This window comes from Podarcis tiliguerta, assembly GCF_965153285.1.
Source record: "Podarcis tiliguerta genome assembly, chromosome: 9".
Classification (NCBI taxonomy): Eukaryota; Metazoa; Chordata; class Lepidosauria; order Squamata; family Lacertidae; genus Podarcis; species Podarcis tiliguerta.
The window spans coordinates 65,529,467-65,557,069 of NC_139542.1; the positions used below are offsets into that span (position 1 = coordinate 65,529,467).

General features: G+C 45.7%; 1 protein-coding gene across 5 annotated transcripts in view; it reads left to right on the plus strand.

Moving 5' to 3' along the window:
• The window catches only part of PPARGC1A (PPARG coactivator 1 alpha), a 631,111-nt gene that overhangs the window by 264,987 nt on the left and 338,521 nt on the right, over window positions 1–27,603 (plus strand). The window lies entirely within an intron of this gene.

Genomic DNA, 27,603 nt, shown 5'->3' on the forward strand with positions numbered 1-27,603 from the left:
GCCAGTCGCGAACAGAATGGTCGCCCAGGAGCCACCACTCTGCACGCGAAATTCAGGTGCCCCAATAGCGATTGAAGTTGCCTCAACGTCACTTTCTTCAAAGGGAGCAACTCCTCGATGACCTTCTTCAAAGCAACCAGTTTATCTTTAGGCAAACTGGAAGTTTGAGACACCGTATCCAAAAGAATGCCAAGGTAAGTAAGCCGAGTTGAAGGTCCCTCCGTCTTATCCGCAGCCAAAGGAACACCCAGTTCCTCCGTAAGGGCGGCAAAGGCTCGCAGCAGCACCGCGCAATTGCCGGTGTCGCAGGCCGATGCTAATAAAAAATCATCCAAATAATGGGTGACTCCGCCCAGTCCCGTTTGAAAACGGAGTGCCCACTCCAAAAACGTGCTGAAGGATTCAAAAGCGGCGCATGCTATCGAGCAGCCCATAGGCATGGCCTTATCAAAATAAAATTTTTCTTCAAACTGGAAACCCAGCAGCCAAAAATCCTCCGGATGAATGGGCAGCAAACGAAATGCCGATTCAATATCGCATTTTGCCAGCAAGGCAGCCGGGCCGAACTTGCGAATCATCTTGATCGCATGATCCAGAGAGGCATACCTTACTGAGCAAAGCTCCGGAGGAATGACATCATTGACTGAGGTGCCCTTGGGGTGTGATAAATTATGAATTAAACGAAATTCACCTGGGGCCTTTTTTGGTACTATACCCAAAGGGGATATATGTAAATTAGGAAAAGGAGGGGCATCAAAAGGACCAGCCATGCGTTGCAAGGCCACCTCCTTCTTAATCTTTTTCCGGGCGACCTCAGGTAGGTCACGCACAGACTTTTGATTGGAAGGATTCCGTGCCACGGGAGGCATGGCTACCGGAATCCGAAAACCCAAAGCAAAACCATCGCTCAAATAACCAGCAGCCACCCGATTGGGGTATAACTGCAACCAAACTTGAAGGGCTGGCAAACGGACAGGAGTATAGGCTAAGGAGGTCAAGACGCTACTTCCCTGTTCCAGAGGAAGAGGGGGTGGGGGCTGTCTTGGGGGATTGCTGAGCACCCCCTCTCCCACCTCGAAAGGGCCGCCTGCCACCAAAACACGAGGTGGCTGGATGCAAGCCGCTACATTTTTCGCACATGTGGGCGAATTTGCACGGCAGGCGTTGACAAGAGCCCTTGTTGAAATCCCAGCAAAGAAGGCGACGGCCAGCTCTGAAGGCAGAAGTCCTCAACCTCTGTTGTTCCGGAACTTTGTTCTCAATAAGCGGGGCCACATAGGTGGTCCACACATCAAGATCCTTCCGATCCCAGCGGGCCGAAGGTATCCTAGCAGCACGGCGCCTAAAGTTCTCATCATACTTGATCGCAGCTTTTCCACCAGCTTTGGTGAAGGCTGAGCGAACAATAGACAGATAAACTATCAAATGGAGAGATCTCCGCGGATAAGCAGCTGCAACCACGCCAGCAAAGACTTGGAAACAGTCGAGCCACTGCTCAAACGACCTATCCGCAGAGGCCACACCATATCGTTTTTTGTGTGAAGGGTTCCCTTTCTCTCGGTCTTCCGAAGGGGGGGCCAATTTAAAAATGTCCACATAGCGGCCATTCAAGATTCTGGCCCGCAGCTTCTTAGGCAAATGCGCGCCTGGAATAATATCTCTGGCGGAGTTGGTGGATACTTTCGTGTCTGGTAACAGCACTCCGTCCCTACATTCCTGGACGGCCCCGTATTGTGCACGGTGCGAGTTGGCCCTGCGCTCCCAAGCCCACCGCGGGAGTCCTGACACCGATTCGCCAAAACCCCAATAAAGCTCCTTAGAAGAGCCCCCCTCATCAGAGCTTGAAGAGGACGTACCGGAATAAGAGGAAGAAGAGTCATCCCTCCTCTTCTTGGCGCGCTTCCTGGAAGCTCTCTTGCGGCGACGTTTTCCGCCTGAGGACTTCCTGGCAGGAACTGGGAGGCTATCTTCGATAGAAGACTCGGAGTCCTGGCTTAGCTGTGATGCACCCGGGACTGGCTGCGGAGAGACCACACGTGAAAAAACCAAACCTGGCGACAAATCGGCAGTTGGCTGGGCAAGCGCACCACGGAGACCTGAGGACATTGAAGGGCCCCTCCTTCCCATGGCCCTCCTTGAGGTACGGCCAGCCCTCTGTGAGCGGCCCGCCACAGCGGGTAAAGCGGGGGTTTGAGGTACTTGGGGGTTCACGATCAACCCTCTCGTTGACGGCCCTTCTCCTGCATCTTCGCTAGAAGAAGGTGAAGCCGGAGACATCGCCCTTGCTGTGCGAGGATGCCCTCCCGACGTCGAGGGCTGGGATGAGCAGTGTTGAAGGAAGCCATCCATATCTGCTGCAAAACGGGACAAGGCTGCAGGATCACCGGCCATACTAGACACTAAAGATTGCACCCTACCCATTGGTTGTCCTGGAGTGGGTGAGCGAAGAGCCTGCGAAGGGCCTCTAATAGGCCGCTTTGAGCCAGTGGAAAGGGCCGCACTACGCGCAGCTTTCTTCGGAGCCATAACGGCTAATTAAATTAGGTCACAATTAAGGAAGGGCCACACCGATGTTGCTGTGAATAACAAGCTACCCAAATGTCCTACTGAGAAATGGCCCCCGCCTGGGTCAGCCGCCCCTGCACCCAATAAACTTCCTCCTCCAACGTCGCCTTCTAAGGAATTAAGATACAAGAAATGAATAACTTCACCAACCGTGATTTAAAATTAGCCCTGAAGATAGGAAAGGGCAGGTTTTATAGCGACTGACCGTTTTATTAAGCAGGCTCTCTATCTATCTAACTGTCTATCTGACCATCAGACTCCAAGCACACAAGAAAATTCCTGCTTGCCCTCCCCCGGGCAGCCAGCAGGGGTCACCTGGCGTGGGGCACAGCGATTAAATGGGCTACAAAAATGCTGAATCACTGGGAGGGAGGAGAACCCAGGCTCCTAAGAAAATAGGAGAAATAATACAAGCGGCCACTAGAGGGCCAACAGAGAAACCGCCCAAGGATAATGCCTCAAAATGGCGGGCGCAACGTCACACAGGCCCTGCCCGGATTCAGGAGGCCCCGTCCGCAGCCTAGAGGCGCGCGGGGCTCCCGGGAGGCCCGAAGCCTGGCCGGGTAATGGCCAGACTAGGGCCGAAGCGAATATAGCCGCCCAAATGCGCGGCCAAAGTGGCGCCTGGGCTGCAGGTATTGGGAGGTGACCCCTCCCTACCTAATAATGCCCAACTTGGGCGGAATCGACCATGCGGACGGAAAAAGGCTCGCGGCCTTGGTAGGGCGGGAGGGCGGGGGGGGGGGTTCCGCCGAACGCCGCGGCAGGGGGCGGGAGCTCGCCCGGCGCCTGCGCGGCGCCCGCGGCCTCAAAAAGCGCCCCGCGGCCTAGTCCTCGTGCCGAGGCCCGAAACGGGGCCGAACAACCGCGGAACCGGAGGGGGGAGGAGCTCCGCGGCCCGAAGGTAAGGTGGTGGGGGGTGGTAGCCGCCCGCCGCACGCTGCGGCAGCACGCAGGAGCTCGGTAGGAGGGCGGCGGGCGGGGGGGGGGGGGTTTCGCCAAACGCCGCGGCTGGGGGGGGGGGGCGGGAGCTCGCCCGGCGCCTGCGCGGCGCCCGCGGCCTTCAACAGCGCCCCGCGGCCTAGTTCCCCGGGCCGAGGCCCTCTCAGGCCCTCAAGGGCCGAACGACTGCGGGGTGACGCCGCGGCCTACCGGTAAGGTGGGGGGGGGTGGGGGCCTCCCAACGAATGCCGCAGTGGAGCGCGAGAGCTCAGCCGGCGCCTACGTGGCGCCGGCGGCTTTCCGAAAGCGCTCCACCGGCCCCGTTCCCTGGCCTAGGCCCGAAAGAGGGCCGAACTCAAAGCAAGGGGTGGGGGTGGGGCGCCTAAGGAAGCGGGTGCCCAGCGGGGAGCAGGGCAGCCGCGCGGCCTGCTAGGAGTGCCGGCCGGCAACTCCCCTGGGCCTCAGCCCAGAAGGGGCCTCTCCCGAGCCTTTGGGGGGGGGGGATCCCACCCTCAAGGCTCAAACGTCCCCTTTTCCCACCCCAATTAAATAAATTAAGTAGAATATCAAAAGTAAAGAGAAAGGCTGAAAGGGAAAGCTCAAGAACAGAAGGGGTAAGAGTGAGAGAAAAGGAAAATAAGGTAGAATCAGGTTTTAAGAAAAGGGGGAATCGAACAAGGTTTGAAAAGCTCAATACAACCGTGAGTTGATCCGATGCAAAAGCCAAGAGGTCGCCTCGTGCTGAGCGACCTGTATTTAAAAACTCTGGCTCCTCCTCCAAAATTGGCAACAACCAAAAATCCCCAGCAACACCATTAACCACTTAATGGCTTGGGTTTCCTCCAAAATCTGCCCAATAGAAAAAACAGGGTGGCTTGCTTCTTCCCAACCGCAACACGTGCTCTCTGTTAGGGAGAACACGCTTTGCGAAACACACGATGACGTCTCACTTGATAAAACATAAGGATTACAATTGCAGATTTTCTGTTCCCTTATTCCAAATGCTGTTACTCTATTTGGAATGTTTCGATTACCCCAGTACATTCTAGAGGCGTTAGTGAAGGAGGCAGGCAGCAGCAGATTTTGCTGAGACACGGATGTGTTTTACCTGGTTATTGTACCAGCCCCCAAGTGTATTTACTGTCTCATCTGTCTTCACGTATTCATGTCCTAAACCAAACCAAACCAAACCAAACCCCAAAAGGCTTCTCTTCTTGTTATGTACTAAGCTTGGATCCTTCAACAATAGGCAAGTAGGATCCTAGAATGCAACAACTGATTGGCTTGCAGGAAAAGACCAATCAGGCTCCAGGAGGAAGTTAATCAGCCTATTAGGCTGGTAGGATCGTAGAATGCAACTACTGATTGGCCTGCAGGAAAAGACCAATCAGGCTCCAGGAGGGAAGCAGAATCAACCAATCAGATGGGACTCATTGTGTAAATAATGTATATAAAAGCCTGAGGTTTGGGGGGCAATTCAATCAGTGTTTTACAAGCTGCAATAAAGAGCATGAAATCACGACAGGACTCGGAGTATATTTCACTTCTGCTTCACAAAAGCTCTTCTGCATGATCACCTTGAGATAGTTTTTACTGAGTGCTCACTGGAAGGACAGATCGTGAAGCTGAGGCTCCAATACCACCACCTCATGAGAAGAGAAGACTCCCTGGAACAGACCCTGATGTTGGGAAAGATGGAGGGCACAAGAAGGGGACGACAGAGGACGAGATGGTTGGATAGTGTTCTCGAAGCTACCAGCATGAGTTTGACTAAACTGCAGGAGGCAGTGAGAGACAGAAGTGATTGCGTGCTCTGGCCCATTGGGTCACGAAGAGTCGGACATGACTAAACGACTAAACAACAACAACAAATCACCAAAGAGCTGGTTCCGAGCACTGTGTACAGATGATGTAATCAGCTAGTGCTTGCAGTGGGAATTGAAGGGTAGAGATGACTTCCCAACAAAGGGATAAAAGTATTTAGTGAAATTGTGCTGCAGTGCACCTGTTTATGCTCAAGTGGCAAACTCAAATACCTCATAAAGGAATAAATTGACTGTACAAGGTTATGCTCTTGACAGATCATTGCTGTTGCTACATTAGAGGTGCCTTGTATTAAGTACAGGATCAAGGTGAATACGTCCATGGGAGCTACCAGAGCTATGCCAAAGTAGAGCTGGAAAGGACTTCTCATTCCTCTTCCTTTCTGCTGCAATGAAATTGGATGATACAGAAGGAGAACATAGGTATTTCATTTCTGTCTTACTGCCCTCTATGCCTTGAACCCAGAGAGTGCCTCATTCCTGTATTCCTCGAAATAATTTACGAATACATTTTCCCTCTATGAACCACTTACTCTTCCTCTCCAGTGGATGCAAAGCAGAAGGAGCCATAACTACATGTTCTTGCATCCATCCTGTGTTATCCCATTCTTTGTTTCTTTCTCTACTGTCAAGATTACAGGTTTATCCTGCAGGACAGAAATTTAATAAGTAAGTAAGTAAGTGTTCGAATCCCCGCGACGGGGTGAGCTCCTGTTGCTCGGTCCCTGCTCCTGCCAACCTAGCAGTTCGAAAGCACGTCCAAGTGCAAGTAGATAAATAGGTACCGCTTCGGCGGGAAGGTAAATGGCGTTTCCGTGTGCTGCTCTGGTTCGCCAGAAGCGGCTTAGTCATGGTGGCCACATGACCCACAAGCTATACGCCGGCTCCCTCGGCCAATAAAGCGAGATGAGCACTGCAACCCCAGAGTCGGCCACAACTGGACCTAATGGTCAGGGGTCCCTTTACCTGTAACTAACTAACTAACTAACTAACTAACTAACTAACTAACTAGGTGATAGACGGATGATTCATGAGTCTACCAATTATCAAACATAATATTATCAATGCATATCTGCATTTTTTAAAAAACAACAACAGAATATATACCGTATATTTCATTCTATAAGATGCACCTTTTCTCTCCTAAAAAGTAAGGGGAAATGTGTGTGCGTCTTATGGAGCGAATTCAGGCTGCGCAGCTATCCCAGAAGCCAGAACAGCAAGAGGGAGCGCTGCGCAGTGATCCCTCTTGCTGTTCTGGCTTCGCCTTGCAAAGCCTCTTCAGGGCAGCTGGCTTCTGGGATTCAGAATTTTTTTTTCTTGTTTTCATCTTCCAAAAACTGGATGCGCCTTATGGTCTGGTGCGTCTTATAGAGCGAAAAATACGGTAACACTTTCCAAAGTATTTTACTGGCAGAGCAATCCAACGATTCCCTGGCAGAGTAACTTCCAATTCCAAAGGCTTGCTGCCTCTCAACAATTAGGCAGGGAGGTAGCATAGGCATGCAACAGGGGATGTGCTGAGGCACACCCTAACAGTTAAAAAAACCACGAGGGATCAAGGAATGCAGAAAGAGATGCTAGCAGAAGAAAAAAGGCTGGAATGGACCTGCAGATTCGGCTTGTGTCTGTCTCTGGAACTGGTGGTGGGGTGATTGGCTCCAGAAGAATCTTCAGATCACTTCCAGCCTTTTTCTCCTGCCTGCCTCTGTCTCATGGCTCCATTTCTGTCCCAGTTCTGCTGGCAACCTTTTGTGGAGAAAGATATGCTTTTGTAGTGCACAAGTAAGGAGGAGAAGGACCTGTCTGGCACCCTTGATTTGCCCTGCCTTTGATCAGCTTGGCATTTGACTTTTTCTCTGCAAGAAAAAACACAAAACCTCATATTTTGGCTTCTTCACCACTCCTGTTATGGTTATTTTGTTAGGTTTTTACTTCTTTATTTGTCCTTATTTGTTTGTCATCTTTCACCACCTCCTCCTTTCAGTGAAATACAATGGTAGTTTGGGTTACAGATGCTTCAGGTTACAGACGCTTCGGGTTACAGACTCCGCTAACCCAGAAATAGTACCTCGGGTTAAGAACTTTGCTTCAGGATGAGAACAGAATCGTGCTCTGGCAGTGCAGCGGCAGCAGGAAGCCCCATTAGCTAAAGTGGTGCTTCAGGTTAAGAACAGTTTCAGGTTAAGAACGGACCTCAAGAACAAATTAAGTTCTTAACCTGAGGTACCACTGTAAATAAATAAGCTATGGGTGCACACTCTAGAGAAATGTGCTGTGCAAGCCTTCACATTTTCATTTTATATTTTTCTCATTCTTCTTCCTCCCCAAGAATGCCCCTTTTTCTAGGCCAACGGTTGGTGGTACAGGATGACAGCTGAGCTTTCTGCTGCTATACCAGGAATACCCATAGCACCCAACAAGGCCTCAGTTGCTCTCCTGAGAACTCAGGATTTCTCCTTTAATATGTTTACTTTGAACATCAAAATATGAACTTGTGTATCAGTTTTAAAATATAATAATGAAATAGCCACATTTCATAATCTTAGGTGGGATTTTCAGCTTCAACATTGCCCTTAAATATACACAACACAGTGGTTGCACATACTTCCTCCATTTAAAAAGGATTTATTTAATTTCATTCTTCATTTTACTTAGCCAAGTGTCCCATTTGAGGCCCACTTAAATTAGTGAAAGTTTGCTATCTGCAGTGCCTGGTGGATTGTGTCCATTTCACAAAAGAAATAAACCCAACTTTCACTACATTACCAGATGCAAAATTTACCTAGGGATAAATTGTTCCTTTGCATCACTCTTAGCTGCAATGATGTTTGTTTAAATATTATCTCATTTCCTCAGCACTTTATTATTTACCGATTCAAAAAAGGCATAATTACTTTTCTTCTGATTTTTTTCTCTCTCCAAATGACAATAGTGCAATTAAATTACTGAATTCATTTATATTTAATTGTGCGCTTGGTTTTTAATGTGCCATTCGAAGGCATTTCTGGTGACTGCTTGTTTTCTACACAACATGAGAAAATCTAAAGCTATATTAGGGAAATATATTATATGGGCAACACTGGGTCTCATTAATGTTATTTATTGTACGGTGAAACCTCATTAGAAGGTATCCTGGATTCAAAAACGCATTACCAGGAATGCTCATTCCCTCTCTCTTTTTAATTTTTCTTGTAAGAGAGAAATTGCTTTTATTGTGTTTCTTTATCACACACAAAATGGCTACTGCATTTTTTTAAAGGTATTAAATAAATTGGGGGAGGAGAGAACAATTAATCTGCTAACAAGTACAACCCTATTACAACATGTGATCAAAAAGGGATTTTGTGTTTACTATTCACCTTCGTATCTCAGCTAACCATTAATTCTTAACTTCTTTCACCAGAGTTAAGAACCACTATTTTTCAGTGCAGTTGTTTGCATCTTAAGCACCAATAATGTGCTTTTAGTGCATTTGAGATCAGGGATGAGTGAAACCTGAGGTGCAGAGCCACAAATAGCCCAATTTAGGAAGTAGTATTTGCTCTAATGAGAGCAATATATCCAGTCCTGCGTAAATATTGTTTGGTAAGCCATACAAAGAACCATTATTTGCAAGGAAATGAGAACAAAAGCAGAGTCCCTGAATTGTCAGTCCTGGAGAGGGAAGTCATTTTCAGAAGGCAAATATCCTTTGCCAAGTTTGTGTTGCAGCCATTACTTAACTTACACTGACTACTGCAAACTGCTCTTTATTTCCCCTGAAAAATAAAAAAATAAAGATAAAAAATAAATCCCTCTACCCTGCCAGACCTTGATCCTTGATGCTGCTGGTACAAAAACAACTGCAAATGCTTCATTCTCCCTTTCATTTTGCTTCCCACTGCAGTTGGTCACTGTCAACAGTGCTCCACAGCTGACAAACTCTTTTGCATTAGTGCTTCACAAGGCTGCCTCCTGACAGCGCTGCTACCTGGTAGCGGCATTCATTGTTTTGACTTATTGTGCCGCATCCACTTTGTGCTAACTCGACACACATCCGCTTTGATGGCGCTTGCATGCTTCAGAACCTTGTGCTAAAATGCTTGGACCATCAGGGGTCTCCATTGATCAAGGACTTACCGTCACAACTTCCTTGTGGTCAGAACTCCAGATGTGACCTCCATGGTTGCTGCTGCAACCTTTATGGGTGAAATACTCTGTGGGTTTCTAATGGGTGATTGGGAAGAAGAGTGCCTATTTTACATCTGGACAAGGTTAAAAGAACTCAGTGAACTTTAAAATACCAACCACCCTATCCACTATAGAGATTATCAAGTCATTGAGTGTAATCATAACGTGGCCATCTCCGGCTTTCACAGAGAATATGTCTCATAATGACTTCAGATTTCTTTTGATGATGGGGCGAAGTTTCCTTGGCTCAATTTAGAATAGGTTCTGTGTTGTTTGCAGGTGTTCTCAGGAGGTGTTTAGATACCATGTGCATATGAAGGTAAAGGTAATGGACCCCTGACAGTTAAGTCCAGTCGCGGACAACTCTGGGGTTGCGGTGCTCATCTCGCTTTATTGCCCGAGGGAGCCGGCGTTTGTCCGCAGACAGTTTTTCTGGGTCATGTGGCCAGCATGACTAAGCCACTTCTGGCGCAATGGAACACCAAAACCACAGCAGCGCATGGAAATGCCATTTGCCTTCCCGCCGGAGTGGTACCTATTTATCTACTTGCACTTTTTGGCGTGCTTTCAAACTGCTAGGTTGGCAGGAGCAGGGACCGAGCAACGGGAGCTCACTCTGCCGCAGGGATTTGAACCACCGACCTTCTGATCTGCAAGCTCAAGACATCTTTGCCTGTAGAGCAGCCTAGTTAATTTGAACATGGACTGTGCATCCATACCAGATATTGGGAGCTTTTTGCCTTCAAGTTGTTGCTGACCCCTGGCCATTGGCTGTGCTTGCTGAGAAGCTGGTGGTAGTCATTGTTTAGCAGCATTTTGAGGGCTGAAGGTTGAGAGCCCACACCTGATGTACACAATCCCATTCTCAACAGGAGAACTTTTGAGGAAATGATGTCGATTTTTAATCCATCTGAGCATTCTGGTCTGGACAGGAAATTACATCTCGGATTTCCTTCTCCTATCCCCTTTCTCTGGGCTCTCACCATTACACTATCTTCTGTCACCAGCATTATCAAGGAATTAATAGTTCTCTCATCAAAATTACAGAGCTTGGGGCCTTCACAAGAGCTACTGCCAACATGGAAGATCTTGTGAAGATCCCATGTCTCATTGGCCTCTGCTCTTTTAGTACTGTTGCCCTGCAGAGTATTTCAGGATAATGGGGTGGAAGGAAGGAAAATCCACTTCCCCTCTTGCACCACTGTCATTACCATTATCATCCTTGTAAAATGAAGTTTGTTATGTGGTTGGCAGTAGGGAGGCATTTATTTCATGAGCCTCTGGAATTGGGTTATTGCAGAATTGCAGAAAGGTTTGTATCTTAATTTGGCTCTCTTTGTTGGGGGTAGGGGAAGAAGGAAACTATGATTATTTTACGGTGAAAGTCTAAGGTATTTAAGATGCTGATTAAAAAGAGGCAGTATATTTTTCATAGGAAGCAGTGTTTCTGAGAAATGGATACCAGGGGCACAGTTTCTCCCCAGATAACAATGAAAGCACACTTCACTCAACAATCAAAAAAGGATGGTGATCTGTTTTCATCCATATGCTTCTTTGCAGCTTACAAAATGGCAAAACAATTAAATTAATAATAATAGTAATAATCAGTTTCAAGTAATTTAATCATTATTTAATTATTAATTAATTAATAAACAGTTCCAAGTACAGTGGTGCCTCGCAAGACGAAATTAATTCGTTCTGCGAGATTTTTCGTCTTGTGAATTTTTCGTCTTGCGAAGCACGGTTTCCCATAGGAATGCATTGACGGTTTTAAGAAAAAGGCGCAAGACTTTTTCGTCTTGCGAAGCAAACCCAGGGAAATTCGTCTTGCGAAGCAACTCAAAAAACAAAAAACTCTTTCATCTTGCGAGTTTTTCGTCTTGCGAGGCATTTGTCTTGCGAGGTACCACTGTAATGTGCAACAGTTTGAAGTATCTAATTTCCATCTAAATTCATCTAAGATAACTCATCAATACTGCCTTCCACCCTCTTGTATCAGGGATGGACTTTGGTCTTTCAAATTTCAGCGGTTCGCTGTGTGAACCCCTAATTCGTCACCCTCTCCCTCTCGCCTTCCAGTCTGCTCAATTCACTGCATCACACTTGCAACACCTTATGGCGCCTCCTAGGCTTGGTGCCTAGTGTGTCATAACTGCTTGTGCTGCAATAATGCTGATGCTGATGATGCTAATAATAATAATAATAATAATAATAATAATAATAATACTCCGCCCATCTGGCTGGGTTTCCCCAGCTACTCTGGGTGGCTAAATCTGCATCTGTTCTTGTTTGCCTAGCCAGTTAAGACTCGGGAACAGGGCTGTGCTTTCTGAATTTTCCCTGCACCTGTCGGCTAGTATATGGGCTCCAGTTACATGTCATCGTTGCTGTGGCCTATGGCACCCCCTAGGCTTGGCACCCAGTGTGGTGGAACTTGTCACGCAGCCCAGAATCTGCCTCTGCTTCTAGTAGGTACACATCTGCATCTTTGGGACCCACTAACAGAGACATTGCCCCAAATCTCACTGGTTAAGCAGGAATATAAAGGATCAGGCACAAGGTAACCAAGACCTGAGTTCTTAAGAGCTTTATAAATTAATACCAGCACTTTGAACCTGGCCTAGTAATGCATACGCAATCAGTAGATGCTTTTAAGCATTGGTGTTATGTTTTGATGGTAAAGGTAAAGGTAAAGGGACCCCTGACCGTTAGGTCCAGTCGCGGAAGACTCTGGGGTTGCGATGCTCATTTCGCTTTATTGGCCGAGGGAGCTGGCATACAGCTTCCGGGTCATGAGGCCAGCAGGACTAAGCTGCTTCTGGCGAACCAGAGCAGTACACAGAAACACCGTTTACCTTCCCGCCGGAGCGGTACCTATTTATCTACTTGCACTTTGACATGCTATCGAACCGCTAGGTTGGCAGGAGCAGGGACTAAACAACGGGATCTCACCCCATCGCGGGGATTCGAACTGTTGACCTTTCGATCAGCAAGCCCTAGGCTCAGTGGTTTAACCCACAGCACCAACCACGTTTTGATGGTAGTCTGTCCCCATTGACGGTCAGACAGCAAGTTACTAGTGAGTACTTAGCAAGAAACTTTCCCTAAAGGCAAAGAAATATTTTATGTCACTTCAGCTTTAAAAGAAGGAAGAGAGGGAGGGTTTGGGTTTTTGTTTTGTTTTTAAAAAGGACAATGGATCTGATTACTTCCCCTTTCATTAAATGGTTCTCACTCCTACTTAAATATCAAAGGAGTTAGAAGAGCTTCCATCTGTCACTATCAAATCTGTCTGGCGCTCCAGTATAATATATTACTTTAAAGATTTATGCCATTCTCCTTCTCTCTCCATCCTCAACACTACTGTGTTGTACATTGTTAGTGTTACTAATCTGCTAACATGGGAGATAGAGCAGACAATTTGTTGCTCAAGCACCCGTGATGATTTGTGAGAAATTAAACTAAAGGCATTTAAGTTCTTCACCACTTGATAATATGGATAAGCTAAAATATTATTCATTTTCAAGGATGTTGGCTTTTCACTCTATAGAGAATCAGGAGAGAGAGAGAAATGGAGGTAATGTTACCAAAAACATACAAGAATCACAGGCGCTTTCTTATTATAAGCTTGAAATGGGAACATAACAGGACTCAGGCTTGATAACATACTTCAGCATCTTAAACAGTGCATATTATCTTCGAAGTTTGGTACTATGAATAACTGTGATGGAGGTCAGGTGCCATTTCTTATATCTATCATTCTTTTAATGGAATAGTAAGGAGTTCCAGCATTGTAAGACATAGTACAGTACAGTGGTACCTCGGGTTAAGAATTTAATTCATTCCAAAGGTCCGTTCTTAACCTGAAACTGTTCTTAACCCGAGGTACCACTTTAGCTAACGGGGCCTCCCACTGATGCCACGCCACCACTGCACAATTTCTGTTCTTATCCTGAAGCAAAGTTCTTAACCCGAGGTACTATTTCTGGGTTAGTGAAGTCTGTAACCTGAAGCGCCTGTAACCTGAGGTACCACTGTATACCCCTGCATACATTCTAGGATGTTCATAGCCTTTACTCCATTATTCCAGTGTCTCATACAAACCTGGTTAATTGTTTGAACCATTGACCAGTTCTGTGACTGAAATCCAGAGATCCAGGGCACACTTTCTGGGAAAAGTTAAAAGTACTTTTGTTTCAGGGTGGGTGGGTTGCAGTTTTCACCAGAGTGTCAGCTGTGTAACCTACAATAGTCTTTTTCTTCTTCTAATTGTGTGTACTAGTGGAAACTGGCCTAGGCTGAACTAACTTGTGCATGTACGTCACAAAGTATCAGAATGACTCAGCTTCTCAGAATTATTGTTCTTGATGGTGCCTTTATAGATTTTACTTATATAGCATAGGGGCTAAAAGTGGGGGCAGTGAGGTTTGAAGTGTCTACTTGAAACCTTACCTCTGCTACGCACTCACTAGGCAACCTTTGGTGAGGCACTATTATCTCAGCCTCAGTCTACAGGGTTACTAAAAGATTTGCTACGCTGATGCACTTGGCATGATTTGAACTTTATAAAGTGCTACAAAGGTGCTGACATTGATTACATGTGAAACTCCTCCCCAATGTACTTTTCCACGATCCCATAATTGTTATGTGTGCCCATGGTGGACTCACAATATCATATTCAATATGGAAAGTAAAGGTAAAAAGTAAAGGGACCCCTGACCATTAGGTCCAGTCATGACCGACTTTGGGGTTGCGACGCTCATCTCGCTTTACTGGCCAAGGGAGCCGGCACACAGCTTCCGGGTCATGTGGCCAGCATGACTAAGCTGCTTTTGGCAAACCAGAGCAGCACACGGAAACGCCGTTTAACTTCCCGCCGGAGCGGTACCTATTTATCTGCTTGCACTTTGATGTGCTTTCAAACTGCTAGGTTGGCAGGAGCAGGGACCGAGCAACGGGAGCTCACCCCGTCGTGGAGATTCGAACCGCCGACCTTCTGATCGGCAAGTCCTAGGCTCTGTGGTTTAACCCACAGCACCACCCGCGTCCCAGTATGGAAAGTATCCTGAACTAAATGCTCGTTCTAAGCGTCACTCCCACATTTCATTGTGCACACTTTTCACAATGTATGGATTTTGTCAGAAAACCTAACCTAAGAAGACAACTCTCCATACTGATTCTGTTTTGCTTTAAGTTTGGGAAGCCAGCCTGCCTTATCTCCTCCTAATGTGTGCCCAACACTGAAATTCAGTTCCAAGCTGAAGGATTGGTCTAAACTAAACTCCCTGTAGGTCCCAGGAGCCTGAAGACAGGGAGTTGAACATCTCACACGAAAGAGATTGCCAAGGGTTTCCTGAAAATTGTATGTCTGGGTCCAGGATTTTTTGATTCTTTTATGAAATGCAGAATTTAAGCCTCAGATCTGCTTCCAAGCTGAGGGAAAATGTACCAGGTAGATCATTCAACAGGATTTATGTGTGTTTTATTTTGCTGGAGAAGTCAAAACCATGAAGTAAAAATACCCTTTGTGGTGTTAAGCTTCTAATCCTTAATTACTTGGCTAGCAAGATGGCAGAGTGAAAATCCACTAGCAGTATGAAGACATAAGACTACGTCTCCGTAGACATTTCAGTTTTCTTGGAATCATTAGTATCAGGAATTGTATGTGTTAGCTCTTTCTCCAGTCAAAGCAGTATCTCTTAATTTAGGACTTTGGGGGACAACAGCAGTGAAATAAATGGTCAACTGGCAGCCCCTGGGCGTGATCCATTCCCCGCCAATTTCTAAGAGCCAGTGTGGTGTAGTGGTTAAGAGCAGTAGTCTTGTAATCTGGGTAACCGGGTTCGCGTCTCCGCTCCTCCACATGCAGCTGCTGGGTGAACTTGGGCTAGTCACACTTCTCTGAAGTCTCTCAGCCCCACTCACCTCACAGAGTGTTTGTTGTGGGGGAGGAAGGGAAAGGAGAATGTTAGCCGCTTTGAGACTCCCTAGGGTAGTGATAAAGCAGGATATTAAATCCAAACTCCTCTTCTTCTTCTAATCAAGGTGTGCATTTTAAAAAGGGGGAGAAGCTGCCTCCAGATGGACTGATTACAGCATGACAACAGTCTGAGGTGGTGTGGCCTGGGAATTTGCCCAAATATAGGGCTGAGAGAGATGAAACAAAGTGGGCTTGAAAGATGGAGCTGGGGTGATTTGAGGCAGTTGAGAAAAAAAGTGCGAGATCAGGTTGAGGTGATGCTTGGAGTTTGAGGTGAAGATGGCGGTTGGTGAGCAGAGTGAAGAGGAGGGTGTGTCAAGGACACTTCATGTGCATTTCATATAAGTCAGGGATGTCCAACCAGTAGATCATGATATACTGGTAGATCCCCGGCTGATCCTGGTAGATCGCGGGGACCTTATTGTGTACAAAAAGTTATGGAGGGGGAGCTAAAAAACTCTGTGCAATCCCCCTCCCAAATCTCAACAACTCTGGGAAATCCACCCACCCCACGCACGCTCCTCCTCCCTCCAATGACAAAGGATAAATCACTGCCTGTTTTTTTTTTATACTGGGAGTAGATCACAGTCTCTTGGGAGTTGGACATGCCTGATACAATTGCTTACAATGGTACCTCGGGTTACATACGCTTCAGGTTACATATGCTTCAGGTTACAGACTCCACTAACCCAGAAATAGTACCTCGGGTTAAGAACTTGGTTTCAGGATAAGAACAGAAATCGTGCTCTGGCGGCGCGGCAGCAGCGGGAGGCCCCATTAGTTAAAGTGGTGCTTCAGGTTAAGAACAGCTTCAGGTTAAGAATGGACCTCCGGAACGAATTAAGTACTTAACCCGAGGTACCACTGTATTGTATTGTTCTCTTTTCCTTTAGGAACCCAAAGGATAATTGCTAACCTGCGGTTTCGAGGGTATTTTTCAGAAAGTATATTGAGTTCCGATGGATATTGGGGTAATTGAAGCCTCTCCTTTTTGAAAATTTCGTAATCTACTCTAGGAAGGCATCGTCCAAGTCCTCAGCCTGGCTTGGAGGTCTATAGCAGACACCCACAGTAACGCCACTGTTGTTTTCCCTCTCCTACAATTTTTACCCATATACTCTCAATTGGTCTTCCAGGTCATGGGTATCTTCACAAGTGTATACATAAGCTCTTGGGTTTTATCTGCATGTGTTTGTGCTCTTTAAATCACCATGTAGCTGTACCATTGCTACTAAAGCCACCAGTTCTGCTATTATAATAAAAGGAGATATGTTAGGTAATTCCATTTTTTTGCTGGATCAACAAAGTCAAACTGACTTGTCTTGAAGGCTGGCATTCAAGTGCCAGGGGAGATTGTGTTATATTTCTCCAGGCTTGGGTCTGCAGTGGGTCAGCAGACCTGATTGCCGTAACACTGAGTATTTTACCCAGGGAAGTCACACTATTTCCCTGGATTCTTTTGTGTAAACTTGACCTGCCTTTGCCTTATGAAATGTGAGAGGGAGGGTTTAAATTGTCTCAGCGCCATCAGCTACCATAGGATTTTAAATACATGTTGCGGAGGGTTGGAGGGGGAAATCACTTGCAAGATCTATGGGTTTGCAAAATCCGATGCTTAAGCAGTTGTTAGTAATGTGTTAAATCTTCTTTTCACAGCCTTTGGCTTACTAAAATGTGCCAACATCTGTTTAACATTACTTAATAGATGTTACTGCGATAAATAAAATTGCTCAGGTACCAAGTTCTAAAAGCAATTTCTGAAGCTGTTCATTAGCCAAATGCCATGTTTATATAAATAATTATTCTGTTGACTGGGTGATATGCTAACTGACTTTATCTGCAAATCTGGTCGTAAACATATTCTGAAGAGACTGTTTGCATATGAGAAGATCTGATCGCACTTGCAGAAGCTAGCTTGGACAGCTGAGGCAAAATCTGACATTTGACATTACAGGTCATGGAGTGGTTGAGATCCAAAGGCAGAGGAGGCAACACAATTTGATATTTACATAACTGCTTGAGATTTAACACATTTGTTTATGAATAAGTATGAGGACCTTTAATACAAAGTACTGTATTTACATAAATACTTCTTCAGATAACCTATCACACAATGACATTTTTTCAGTTGTTATTGTGGGTGGTAGTCAACTACAGTGGTACCTCGGGTTAAGTACTTAATTTGTTTCTGAGGTCCGTTCTTAACCTGAAACTGTTCTTAACTTGAAGCACCACTTTAGCTAATGGGGCCTCCTGCTGCTGCCGCGCCGCCAGATCACGATTTCTGTTCTCATCCTGAAGCAAAGTTCTTTACCCGAGGTACTATTTCTGGGTTAGCGGAGTCTGTAACCTAAAGCGTATGTAACCTGAAGCGTATGTAACCTGAGGTACCACTGAACCGCTATTATTAATTGATTACCAACTTATTCTGATTCCATAGTGAAAGCCCTGATAATATTTGGCTAGGCCACTGTTTCTGATAGCTAACATCCACTTTTTTCCTGAACTAAAATTGGAATGGCATTGTACTACTTTTACAGTACAGGTAATTTGTAACTCGCACACATTTAACGTGTGCATTATCTGCTTGGACAGAGAAATAAATAAATAGGAGGAAAGTTGTATAAAAACTCCATTTCCCATGAACATATGTAATGTAGAACGCTACTTAGTTAAAAACCCAAAGTGGACACATTTAATATCTCAAGCACAAAGAGGAGGATGAGGAAGGGGAAGCAAGTGATCTAAATCATGCAACCACAGTTTCCAATTGCACCTGGACCAGCCCTGTCAGTTAATTATGTATTATGTTGATCATATGACTTATCACAGGGATAGGTACTCAGTTGTTGTGGTCCTAGGGCAAATATTGGGTATTTCTTCAAACAAGGCATTTGCACGTGCGTGTGTGCTGTCTAGTTTATCTAACTGGTAAGGAATATTAATCACTCCCTTAATTCAAAGGGTATTTATTGATTCTTTCCCCCTCATTTGATATTTTCTGACATTTTATAACACTCAGTATTGATTTATACAAAATCCGTAGCCTGCTTTATTCACTTGTCATTTTTTGTTTTCTTCCTTAATAAATATAAGAACCATGCATACCCACTCTGTTAAGATCTTGAGCCTCTGCTCTCAAAGTAATGACAATCTGGCACTAAGAAATGTGAAATTCATTGAGAAGCTTCGAAGTTGCAGGAAATAGAGAAAAAGGCTACTTTCTGATGACTTACTGGAAAGACAGAGAAAGGATTTCATGTTGGTAAAGGGCAGCTGAGTTGAGACAGGAAACATGTAGCTCAGATGTGACCTCTCTTTCCTCTCTTGGGGAAAACTGGTTTTCCAGATCCATTTCAATCAGGATTTATGGCTGGTTTTGGCACAAGATTCTCATCAACCTCTCAGCAGCTTCAGATACCATTGACCATGGTATCCTTTTGGAGTGGTTGTCCAAGTTAAGGGTAGCAGCACCATTTTGTGGTGGTTCCATTCCTACTTGAATGGTTCTTTCCAGCAGATGATGCTTGAGGAATGCTTCTCGGCCCCATGGAGCCTTCTACGAGGTGTTTTATCTTATCCACCATGCTGTTTGACATCTACATGAAACTGCTGAGTGGGGTCATCTGGAGTTTTGGAGTGTGCTATCAGCAGTATGCTGATGATGCACAGCTCCACTTCTCCTTTACGTCTGCAGGTGTGACAGTGGTTGTACTGGACCCTTGTCTTACCCTCAGTGATGGACTGGTTGGGAGCCAATATACCAAAGCTCAATCCAGATAAGACTGAGACACTGTTAGTGGGTGGTTCCTGAGACCCCCCTGGATGGGTAGTACTCATAGGTCCATTGCTGTTGCTTGAGGCTCAGGTGGCCTTGATGGCATGGAGTGCCTTCTATTGGCTTTGACTGGTGACTCAGTTATACCCATAGCTGGACAGGGATAGCCTTGCTTGTGTTGTTTATGCCCTGATAAGGTCTTTAAGCAGGTCTTTAAGAAGAGGTCTTTAAGCAGAGGCTTGACAACCATATGTCAGGAGTGCTCTGATGGTGTTTCCTGCTTGGCAGGGGGTTGGACTCGATGGCCCTTGTGGTCTCTTCCAACTCTATGATTCTATGATTCTATAACTTCAAGGTTAGATTGCTGTGGTGCATTATATGGGGGGCTCTCTCGGAAGATCGTTTGGAAACCTACTGCAGAATTCAGTAGACAGGGTGCTCATCAGGGCAAGATGGTTTGAGCATGGAGCACCAATCCTGATGTGACTGCATTGTCTGCCAATTTATTTCTGGGTCCAATTCAAAGTCTCTCCCCATATGCACTGACTTGGACTCTGCAATCATCTTCAATGGGCCTTCTTTGACTGCCCCCCTTCATGGAAGGTCGTGGGATGGCAACAGGAGAATGGGCCTTTTCTGTGGTGGCACCCCATTTGTGAAATGCTCTCCCTTGGAAGGTTCACCTGGCATCGTTGTCACATAAACATTCCTCTTAAACCAGGCCTTTAGTGATCAAACAATCTGTAACAGGAATGCAAACTTGAATAAAATAATTGGGGGGGGGGCAAGTAACCCCCCCTGCATAACTGATAGTGTGGAGCATGCACACCATTTGAATGGCAATGCCCATCCCTGGAACCCTCAAATATTTTATTGGGGAAGGGGGCTGAAGGGAACTCAACCCCTAGGAGTTTTCTCCTATGATCTATAGCCTTTTAAATGTGCCTGGGGGGGGGCGCATTTAATTATTATGTTGTGTATTTTGTGTTGTTATGTTGCAAACTGTCCTGTGCTCTTTGGAAGAAGGGCAGTATATTTATTTATTTAATTGTAATAACCTTCTGAACCTTCTGTACTAAGTAAAAATTATAACTCGCGTGCATGTAAAATGCCTCATAGTAGTCTGAAATTTGGGAGAAGCTTTCTGCCAAGTCATATGTGGACTTGAAAAAGACAAGTTACTTATGTATAAAGTAACCTATAGGCTAAAGCCCTAAACAGGCAACATATCTCTTTATTTAGATATATTTATCCTGCTTTTCCTCTTCAGAGTGAAGCACTCAAGGTGGCTATCATCATAAATTTAAAAAACCAATTGTGTAATGTAATACTTTAAAAACACAACAAAACAGGCAGCCATAAATTCACAATACTACATTTCTGCCTCTAGAACTGAAGCAGAAATGTATTTAAATGGTAATAGAAAACTAATGCTGAGGGAGATAAATGAGGTTCATGTTTTGTGCGCTGCAACAGAGAAGGCCCTTATCCTTTCTCCACCAACTTATGATGTAGCTTGGGCTTCCAGAAGGGTCTTCCTGCCGCAGAAGATAAGCCAGGAGTTCTAGGTGCCAGTCCTAAATAAGTTAGGCCTTAGAAGATGATATGAATTCAGTAATTTGAGTTGCCCTTGAAAATGAACTGTTAGGCAGTGACCCTGGTTAACAATGGAGTAAAGTGATTAAAACACTCACTCTTGTTAGGAATCTTGCCACTGCATTCTGAAATACATGAATATTTGTTCAAAACGTAATTAAGAAATTTGGAGAGGGTTGTCATCAGTAAGCTGCTGATACCTAATCTCTGTAACATCTGAATTGGAAATGTCTGAAATGGCCCTGGAACGGTGTCTGGGCGAAATGGTGGACTGGATGAGGGATAATAAACTGAGGCTGAATCCAAGATGGAGGTTTTGTGAAGGAGTGGTACCCAGGTCTGCGAAGTTATGAAGCTGTCTGCCTTTAAAAGAGTTGCACTCTCCCTGAATGTGCAGTCTGATGGAGCTCCTTGCTCCAGCTCTCTCGTTGGAGGCGCACCTCTTTTGGTGGCAAGACAACTACAGCCATTCCTGGATCGGAATAGTTTGGCCACAGTTGTCCATACATTGGTAAGTTTGGATTATTGCAATGCACTCTGTGTAGAGCTACCATTGAAATTGGTCCAGAGCCTGAGAATAGTGCATTGACACCTTGTTTATAGGACTCTCACTGTCTCATGGTCAGGTTACTTGAAATACCTCCTTATCTCTTATATACCCAGTAAAGGTAAAGGGACCCCTGTCCATCAGGTCCAGTCATGGACGACTCTGGGGCTGCGGCGCTCATCTCACTTTACTGGCCAAGGGAGCCAGCGTCCAGCTTCCGGCTACCTATTTATCTACTTGCACTTTGACGTGCTTTCGAACTGCTAGGTTGGCAGGAGCAGGGACCGAGCAACAGGAGCTCACCCCATTGCGGGGATTCGAACCGCCAACCTTCTGATTGGCAAGCCCTAGGCTCTGTGGTTTAACCCACAGCGCCACCCGCATCCCTTCACTGCTTTCTGCAGAAGAGCTATCTGAAGCCCACTCCACGAACACTGAACATGGTTTTTAATATGGCTGCCCCTTTTCTGTGGAACAGCATTCTCGTAGAGTAGAGATATGACCAACACCTAGTATTTGTACTTTCTGCAGGCAATGGAAGGCTTTTTTCTTTTCTTTTTTGACAAGCTTTCCCAGCTGGCTGTTCATTTTGTATTGTTTTTAAACCCATTGCCTGTTATTTCTGCACTATTTTAAAACTATGTTTAGCTGTTTTATTATATGTTTGCAAATTGCCTTCATAAATAAAATAACGTATCTTATTCATTACTTATACCTTCCTCTGAGCAGCAGCTTTTATATCATTCTCCAGCAGCCTGGTTCCAATAAGTTTGTAGGGCTCACCAACCTGGGTATCTTTAGTGATGAAACTGTATTATATACCTTCAGACTGTCCTCAAAGAACAACTGCTAAGCAGATCTGTTTCCTTGGGTGTGTACGCACACATTTGAGTGATATATGAAACCTCTTTAACTGCATTGAATTAGATTTGATTCTTAGCAAATAAGTGACAGCTTCGAAAGAGGGAAATTGCTGTTTCCCTTCATATGATGTTTTTTAATGTGTTTTCTTTGCTTCGGGCTCTCACATTTCAAAATAATTCAAGCACTCTTTGAGTAAAAAAGTTTGCTGATTTCCATCAATAAATGTTTTCATATTCGGCACAATTTGCACAGCACCTTTGTTGAGACAGAGAGAGAGAGAGACCATGAAATAATTACATGAAAATAATTGAAGTCCAATGTACCATGGATTTAAACAATTGCTGAAACCTATGGTCCCAACTTAAGTGTTCCCCTTCTGGTCAGTTTGTCGTTTTGCTTAGATAACCTTCATTCAGTAAAGATGTATCAGATGTATTGTGCATGCTACACAGATGGGAACCTGGGTTTGCTACTAAGTGAATACTCAACAGGAAATTGCAACCAATCACCATTCCCTTGGACTTTAGCTTTGCACTTAAAATTGTTGTTGGCACCTGTCCATCTTGAGAGACGATGGAGCCCACCTCTGGGGTTGAAGTCAAAACACTAACTCATAACTTCTGCCTCCTGCATTGTTTTTTGTGACCTCTCTGGGGCGCCAATCTGGGTGATATGTATGGAGGTCCTGGGCTGCTCAGACAACATGACTCTGCCCCCCCCCCCCCGCAGTCTTGCTGGTGTGCTCCAAAGGAAGCAATATGTTTGGCACCAGCCTGGATGCAGGAGTTGCTGGCAGGAGGCATAGAATAAGCCACCCAACCAAACTTGTATAGGATTTACCGTATTTTTCGCTCTATAAGACACACTTTTCCCCTCCTAAAAAGTAATGGGAAATGTGTGTGCGTCTTATGGAGCAAATGCAGGAAGGAGGCTCTGCTCAGCACTCCCTTTAAAGAGCCGTGTGGTGTGTGTGTGTGTGTGGCTCTTCGGGGCTTTTCCCCGAGGAGGGAGAAGGGCTGCCCTTCTCTCTCCTCTGGGAATAGCCCCCAAGAGCCGCACACACACTCTGTGTGCTCTTTAAGGGGAGCATGGCTCTTGGGGGAGCCTTAGCCGTGTGCAGCCTCTCCCGGGAAGGAGATGAAGGCTCCCCTTGCCTGGGAGAGGCTGCGCGCAGCTATCCCATAAGCCAGAACAGCCAGCGGGATCACTGCGTAGCGATCCCATTTGCTGTCCTGGCTTCTGGGATTCAGAATATGTTTTTTCTTGTTTTCCTCTTCCAAAAACTAGGTGCATCTTATGGTCTGGTGCCTCTTATAGAGCAAAAAATATGGAACTCCTTTACCTTTTCTTCTTCTGTCTGGTCTTTGACCACAATAAAGTTTGATTTGACGTTTCTTCTCCTGAAGATGTCTCTCAAGGCAGTGGGTATGGATTTTTCCTCGGGTTTTACTTCTGAAGCCTTTCTCATGTGAATGAGTATAGCTGCAAGGCAGCAGAGGTTTATGATCAGAGCTTTTCTTCTCCTACGTGGGCTACCTTCCCAGGTTGACTAGCCACATCTGCCTCTTGTTTCCTTCTACAACACGTGCAGTAACTGCCTTCTTGACCACTGGACTCACCATTGGTCTTGTCCGTTCCATCGGCTGGAGCCTTAAAATTAGAGGACATCTAAAAACATAATCTGGGACGCGGGTGGCGCTGTGGGTAAAAGCCTCAGCGCCTAGGGCTTGCCGATCGAAAGGTCAGCGATTCGAATCCCCACGGCGGGGTGCGCTCCCGTTGTTTGGTCCCAGCGCCTGCCAACCTAGCAGTTCGAAAGCACCCCCGGGTGCAAGTAGATAAATAGGGACCGCTTACTAGCGGGAAGGTAAACGGCGTTCCGTGTGCAGCTCTGGCTCGCCAGAGCAGCGATGTCACACTGGCCATGTGACCCGGAAGTGTCTCCGGACAGCGCTGGCCCCCGGCCTCTTGAGTGAGATGGGCACACAACCCTAGAGTCTGTCAAGACTGGCCCGTACGGGCAGGGGTACCTTTACCTTTTTACTAAAAACATAATCTGTGGTCTTCAGTAGAGGTGGGCAAGTTCCTCAGTTCAGCTTGGATTCATCAAATGAGTGAAACTGGAGGATGCTAGGGGGGAAAGTACCGGGTAATCAGTTTATAATTGCAGTTCTAAATCTGTAGTTGTTGGCCCTTTATCCTGTGAACACTATTTTTTTTTTAATCCAGTGGTGGAGGCTGCATGGTGGTGGTAGTGGGAGATGGAGGCCTCTGTCTAAACTTCTCTGTTGTGGTTGCTATGACCACAGGAGGATTGTGGGAGGTTGGGGTCCCTTCCTCTTCTTTCCTCCTCTTCACTTGCTATCCCACTTTATTTCTATTCCCAGTGCCTGAAATACTATTAATCTGGATGCTAGGAGCCCTGGATACTGTAATTGTTTCAGGGTACCTGAAGAGGATGATGGGAGAGAAATTTTCCTCTCTGCTGCCACAGTAGGCATTGCAGCAACCACCTGTATGACTGGGATAAGTTCTTCTTCGGCTTAGATTTAAAAACTGAGCTGGAAAAGAACTTAAGGGCACGTTGAAGGTGAGCATTACAAATCTAGGAATCATGAATGTCAAAAACACGACTAGTTTTCAATAGGATGGTTTGTATCCATCTGTATTTACCATATAGATTGGAAAGCAACAATGGCCCTATTCATGTATTAGTATCCTGTTGCCCAGCTTCCCCCATATATGCACAAACGTTCCTTTCCAAAGCTTTTTATTGTTAGGCTACGGCGATATGTAAGCCCCTTACACACTTCAGGCAATACAGGTTGCTAATCCCCCATTCATTACTATACAATGCAGACTTCCTATTTAGCTCAGAGCCGTAAGTACTTAAGTAGAGAAGGGTTTGGATGGTGGGCAGTTCTTCAGGCACTCATTTCACTGCACAAGCTGTACCCTCTCTGCGCTTTTCTTTTCTGGGTCCTCCTGGACCTGGGAGGCAGAGAGGGAGGTGTCTCCAACTCTTGCAAAGAGAGTGGCCCCTCCCCTTGTAGGGTGCCAGAACCGCTGCCAGCCCCTTTCTGCACCAGGACATGTTTGCTCACAGTTCCTCCCAATAAGGAGAAGGATGTAGCAAGCGCTGAGGCAAGCCCGAGCCACACATCTCTCCTGGGAGAGACACAGTGGCTTGGGTGCGTGCAGGCTCCGCGTTGCCCAAACGGTCTGCCTGCTGCCTCCCCCCAGCACAGTGGACCAAAACCAGCTGATGACATGGCTCCCCAAATCTATTTTCTGATGAGAGCAGATTTTGCGTCTCATTTGGAAACCAAGGACCCAGAGTCTGGAGGAAGAATGGGGAGGCACACAATACCAGATGCTTGAAGTCCAGTGTGAAGTTTCCACAGTCTGTGTTGATTTGGGGAGCCATGTCATCAGCTGGTGTTGGTTCACTGTGCTTCATTAAGTCCAGGGTCAACGCAGCCGTCTACCAGCAGATTTTGAAGCACATCATGCTTCCTTCTGCAGACAAGCTTTATGGGGATGCTGACTTCATTTTCCAGCAGGACTTTGGCACTTGCCCACACTGCCAAAAGTGCCAAAACCTGGTTCAATGCCCATGGGATTATACTGTGCTTGATTGGCCAGCAAACTCGCCTGACCTGAATCCCATAGAAAATCTATGGGGCATTGCCAAGAGAAAGATGAGAGACATGAGACCGAGCAATGCAGAAGAGCTGAAGGCTGCTATTGAAGCATCCTGGTCTTCCATAACACCTCAGCAATGCCACAGGCTGATAGCATCCATGCCACGCCGCCTTGAGGCAGTAATTGATGCAAAAGGGGCCCAAACCAAGTACTGAGTACATATGCATGCTTCTACTTCTCAAAGGTCCAATATTTCTCTATTTGCAAACCTTGTTTTGCTGATTTCATTTAATATTCTAATTTTCTGAGATGGTTAAATTGGGGTTTTCATCAGCTGTACGCCATGATCATCACAAATATAACAAATAAAGGCTTGACATATCTTCCTTTGCATGTCATGAGTCTATCTCATATATCAGTTTTACCTTTTAAGTTGAATTACTGAAATAAATGAACTTTTCCACGATATTCTAATTTTCTGAGTTTCACCTGTATACTATCAACTCTAGATAGTTTATTCTGCATGATGAGCAATGGAGAAATCAACAATTCTCTCACTGAATTCATTTCTATTTATTCTCCATATTGCCCTGTAACAAAGTCTGCAGGGTGGCTTACAGTGAGGAAGAACTCCATTTTTAAAACATCATTACCATATTAACATATCTGGAAAACAGCTAACTTGATCACAAACTTTCTTATCTCTTTTTGTTGCTTGTCTGGTGTGTCTCATTGTGTCTATTTTTTTTTAAAAAAATCTTCCTGTGTTCATATTGGTTTACTGCTTGCTCTCTTGATCTAAAAATAAAGTACCCCATATGTGTATCCGATTATCATGTTCATGCTTTCCCTTAAAATGCAACATGAGAGCTAAAGTCAAACCATGCTCCAGCAGAGGAAAATGTGCTTTTTAGAGCACATTATGCATTGTTTCAGGAACCCATTTATTTATTTATTTTGAAGCTGTGGTTGGTCATGATATGTGTCACACGATGCAGATGTGCTTTTGCCAAAATCAAAAGCCTCAGAAGAGCCCAAAGTGGAGAGCTTTAATTTGTGGTATAGAGGTTAAGAGTGGTAGACTCGTAATCTGGGGAACCGGGTTCGCATCTCCACTCCTCCACATGCAGCTGCTGGGTGACCTTGGGCCAGTCACACTTCTTTGAAGTCTCTCAGCCCCACTCACCTCACAGAGTGTTTCTTGTGGGGGAGGAAGGGGAAGGAGAATGTTAGCCGCTTTCAGACTCCTTCGGGTAGTGATAAAGCGGGATATCAAATCCAGTCTTCTTTTTCTGCTTCTTATGGAATAGGATACCCCTATGTTCAAATCCCTGTGATGGAGTGAGCTCGGTCCCAGCTCCTGCCAAAAAGTGCAAGTAGATAAATAGGTACCACTCTGGCGGGGAGGTAAACGGTGTTTCCGTGCACTGCTCTGGTTTCAGTGTCCCGTTGTGCCAGAAGCGGCTTAGTCATGCTGGCCACATGACCCGGAAAAACTGTCTGCGGACAAACGTCCGCTCCCTCAGCCTGTAAAGCGAGATGAACGCTGCAACCCCAGAGTCATTTGCGACAGGACTTAACTGTCAGGGGTCCGTTACCTTTTTTTAATTTTCATTGGAGAAATGTTGGAGGCTATGAACAACTGGGGTGGAGGGTAAACTTTGGTGATTCCAATCATCAGCATACAGCT